The sequence below is a fragment of the Borostomias antarcticus genome, assembly GCF_949987555.1.
Source record: "Borostomias antarcticus genome assembly, chromosome: 16".
In the NCBI taxonomy this organism is placed as follows: domain Eukaryota; kingdom Metazoa; phylum Chordata; class Actinopteri; order Stomiiformes; family Stomiidae; genus Borostomias; species Borostomias antarcticus.
In genome coordinates, this window is record NC_140249.1 from 1,116,624 (window position 1) to 1,121,621 (window position 4,998).

Sequence of the window (4,998 nt, forward strand, 5' to 3'; positions counted from 1 at the left end):
TAGTCCTAGGTGGGGGTTGTAGTCCTAGGTGGGGGATGTAGTCCTAGGTGGGGGTTGGATGTAGTCCTAGGTGGGGGTTGGTTGTAGTCCTAGGTGGGGGTTGGGTGTAGTCCTAGGTGGGGGTTGTAGTCCTAGGTGGGGGTTGTAGTTGGTGGGGGTGTAGTCCTAGGTGGGGGTTGTAGTCCTAGGTGGGGGTTGTAGTCCTAGGTGGGGGTTGTAGTCCTAGGTGGGGGATGTAGTCCTAGGTGGGGGTTGGTTGTAGTCCTAGGTGGGGGATGTAGTCCTAGGTGGGGGTTGGTTGTAGTCCTAGGTGGGGGTTGTAGTCCTAGGTGGGGGTTGTAGTCCTAGGTGGGGGATGTAGTCCTAGGTGGGGGTTGTAGTCCTAGGTGGGGGTTGGATGTAGTCCTAGGTGGGGGTTGTAGTCCTAGGTGGGGGTTGGATGTAGTCCTAGGTGGGGGTTGTAGTCCTAGGTGGGGGTTGGATGTAGTCCTAGGTGGGGGTTGTAGTCCTAGGTGGGGGTTGGATGTAGTCCTAGGTGGGGGATGTAGTCCTAGGTGGGGGTTGTAGTCCTAGGTGGGGGTTGTAGTCCTAGGTGGGGGTTGTAGTCCTAGGTGGGGGTTGGTTGTAGTCCTAGGTGGGGGTTGTAGTCCTAGGTGGGGGTTGGGTGTAGTCCTAGGTGGGGGTTGTAGTCCTAGGTGGGGGTTGTAGTCCTAGGTGGGGGTTGGGTGGGGTAGCCAACAGAGACTTCTCTCATTGTTGGAGCTTGCGCTGTTGCACTATAGGATTGTGGGTAGTGTATTTTTTTTCATATGAGAGCAATAGTTTGAGGGGGACGGGACGAGGACAGAATTCAAAATAATGTCAAATTGTATTTGAGATACTGTATAATTCTGAAAAATGTCCCATTACAGCCATGTCAGTGAAATGTCATTCTTCCATGAGCAGTGAAGATTTAGCAGTGAATATGAGGGGAGCTTGGCTTCACATAGCACTAACGTTTTTAAAGGATCTATGTCACAGCTCATTTACACCTAGGACTCCTGGATAAACATTTTAGTATGTCTACATACTCTACTGTGATGGTAATGAGCTGAGGGACTCGAGAGTTGACTGGATTGAACTATGTGGGACTGATTAGCAGACAAGTCTGGTCAGATGAAGACATGGAAACAAGGTGAACAGTAACAGTACCTGCTACACATTAGGAACAGGCTGGTCTGATCTAGTTTGAAGCATTTCTTAACTAGAGGGTGACAAACACATTTTAGAATTACAACAAAGTAAAAGTATACTAGTATACTCCCCTAATTACACTCTGTGCATAAAGGCTAATAGCTAAGCTCAATGAAACTATGGGGAAGTGTGCATGATGTAGAAGGAGGAGACAAATGACAAATACATGAGTCTTGTCAGCAGAACTGCCCGGACCATAATTTAAAACTTTAAAATATCTTTAAAATCATGTCACACAGCAAAATGAGAAAATTCACATTTTTATTCTCCATCGTCCTGGGCATGAACTCACTAAGTTACACCAAGGGAAAGTCTAACAAGTTTCCACAAAATGTTGAAAGGCACCACAAGGGGTAAAAAACTAAACCAATCAACTAAACTGTGCAAAGTTTGGTGATTTTTCATGCATGGGAAGTCAGATTTCCTAGGAAGAAGATTGAATTTCAGAATAGTGGGAAATACAAGAGGAACCAGCAGCTGATCTGCCCGGCCCCTAAATACATGTGCTAAGAATCTAAATGTTCAACGTTCATCTATAGCCACTAGGAGGCAGCAGAAGGTTATAAAGAGAGTGAGTTTCATGAAGGGAGTTATTTGACCCAAATAGTTTTTTTCTGTCTTAACCTAGGCTACATGCGGGTCTTGACTCCTGACCTGCCATTGAGGAGACATTGATGTATAGAGGTCTAACAATCTGTGTGTGTGTGTGTGTGCGTGCGTGCATGCGTGTGTGTGAGCGTGCGTGTTTGTGAAGGTGTGTGTGCCCGTGTGTATTATATAATGTGAGAAGCTGACAGTTGCCGCAGACGTAATTAGCGAGTCGGTCTCACACCCATTGTTACACATGTACACACATGTTACAAGTCTGAAAAAGAATAGTAAATTAAATGATGTAAGTAGGCATCAAAGGCGTCCCGCTGGGCCTGTGGGCCGAACCGCGTCAGACTCTGGCTTGAGTTACGACACAGTGAGCAAGTGAACGCCAGGCTTCCAGGCAGGGGGCTCTGCGCTCAAGAGCAGGAACCAATATGGGACAAGCATATTCGCATAAATATGAGATAATTACACAGCAGTGCAGTAACCGCCGGCGACAGCACATGATGGATGAACGAAGGGGGAGGGGGGGAGAAAAGAGAGAGAGAGAGAGAGACTATAGGAAGGGCTGGACTGACTGGTGTAACACTAACTGCGGACAGAGGGACGGTAGTGAAAGACTAAACAAAAGGTGGAGCAGAGGGGTGTGTGTGTGTGTGTGTGAGTGTGTTTGTGTGTGTGGGGGGGGGGGGGGGGGGGGGGGAGTATTCTCCGGCCCCGAGTCCTGTCCTCCGCGCCGGCCCCTATTCTGTTTCTGCCTTTTAAGGTCGAGACAGAGCAGCAGAGCTAGGTGGAGGCAGAGCTAGGTGGAGGCAGAGCTAGGTGGAGGCAGCGCAGCAGAGCTAGGTGGAGGCAGAGCAGCAGAGCTAGGTGGAGGCAGAGCTAGGTGGAGGCAGCGCAGCAGAGCTAGGTGGAGGCAGAGCAGCAGAGCTAGGTGGAGGCAGAGCAGTAGAGCTAGGTGGAGGCAGAGCAGTAGAGCTAGGTGGAGGCAGAGCTAGGTGGAGGCAGAGCAGCAGAGCTAGGTGGAGGCAGAGCAGCAGAGCTAGGTGGAGGCAGCGCAGCAGAGCTAGGTGGAGGCAGAGCAGTAGAGCTAGGTGGAGGCAGAGCAGTAGAGCTAGGTGGAGGCAGAGCTAGGTGGAGGCAGAGCAGCAGAGCTAGGTGGAGGCAGAGCAGCAGAGCTAGGTGGAGGCAGAGCTAGGTTGAGGCAGAGCAGCAGAGCTAGGTGGAGGCAGAGCTAGGTTGAGACAGAGCAGCAGAGCTAGGTGGAGGCAGAGCTAGGTTGAGACAGAGCAGCAGAGCTAGGTGGAGGCAGAGCAGCAGAGCTAGGTGGAGGCAGCGCAGCAGAGCTAGGTGGAGGCAGAGCAGCAGAGCTAGGTGGAGGCAGAGCAGCAGAGCTAGGTGGAGGCAGAGCAGTAGAGCTAGGTGGAGGCAGAGCTAGGTGGAGGCAGAGCAGTAGAGCTAGGTGGAGGCAGAGCTAGGTGGAGGCAGAGCTAGGTGGAGGCAGAGCAGCAGAGCTAGGTGGAGGCAGAGCAGCAGAGCTAGGTGGAGTAGGTAATGATGCCTTCAAGCAGACTGAGCAAATCATACCAAGGAGAAGGGAGGACAAGAGGAAGAGGGTGGGGGGGAGAGAAAGAGGGAGGGAGTGGGAGGAAGAGAGGAAGTGAGAGAGGGGGGGGGGCAAAAGGAGAGACAGGGAGACAGAGAGAGAGAAGGGGGGGAGAGAAAGAGAGGAATGGCAGAGAGAATGATGAGAAGAGGGGCAGAGGGGAACGAAGATGACGTGAGGGATGAGAGACAGCGGGAGAGACGCGGGGAGATCGGCAGTGATAACAATCAGGGGGAGAGGGGAGAGACGCGGGGAGAGAGAGAGAGAGAGAGGGGAGAGATGCAGGGAGAGAGAGAGAGAGAGAGAGGGGAGAGAGAGAGAGAGAGAGAGAGAGAGAGGAGAGACGCGGGGAGAGAGCACGAGGGGAGCTTAACAGCCGAGTGGGGTCGAGATGCTCGATAAGATCATCCTGCAAAAGCATACTTTAATGAAACTTCAAGGGGAGCTTTATAAAGAGAGAGAGAATGGAGGTGAGAGAGGCAGAGAAGAACAGAGGAGGATGAGAGAGAAAAAGAGGGAGACGCCCCGACCAAACCGACTGATGTGACTCACTGACCCCCCGTCCTTCCGTTCATCTCGCCCATGTGACCTGAGCTCAGAGTGCTGTGATTGGCCGAATGGTAGCCTTTGACCTCCTTTGAGAGGGCATGTGTGAGTCTAAGGTGAGTCACATGTAAAGGCTGATATTAACTCGACATGATGGACAAGGAAATGACTTTCATCAACGGAGTGGAGATCCTCTGATTCAGGACGGAGCATTCAGGTCCTACCAGTGATTCATGGTGAAACATTTGGTCGCAACAGCGGTGAACCATTAAGGATCTCTCTGAAAAGCCAACTAGTTTGAAGAAAATAAACCGCCTACAACAGTCATGTCCCAACTAATAAACTTTGGCGATGTAAGGGAAAAAAGAAACTTTATTCCCAATTCTGTTTTTCCATTCTTTTTCTTTTCTCCTTCTCCATCTCGCCCTCTTTTCTTCGTCCACAACAGTTGAGGGAAATTAGTACCAGCTGTCACCACTTTGATCTGATCATAGAACATGTCCATCATGTTCGGGCATGTTGGGCAAAATCTAATTCTAGTCACTCATTATGTTAGCCTCCGCAAAAGCCCTTTGTTGAGGTACCGTCCCTGTCACAGGCCTGTCATGCCATGTTCTGGAGGCCAAGTTAACTGACCCTAGCGCTTGGTCTCATCCCGGCAGCCTAGCTGAACATGCCGTAGGCTACAACTCAAACTCGCTTGTTTTTTTTCTTCAGAAAGGATCTGAAAGGATTTGATTGGTGTCAGCAAAATCGTGAGACTTCAATTCTTATTCTACCTGTGACAGAGTGAAGTGCCATTGGGCTTAATCCTACCCAGTGTTTTGAGAGCTAGACCGGTGGCGAGAGCAGAGATTGGGAGTGGTTGTCGGGTGTCTCGGCCCCGCCCCTGTCCGACAGGCAGATGGCAGCATGAGTGTCTGACTTTGTTTGGGTCCAGTCCTCTTGTCTAAATGTCTTCAAGTTGCGAAAAACCATGAGGGAATAAAGAAAATGGATGTCAGACAGCATGATGGAAT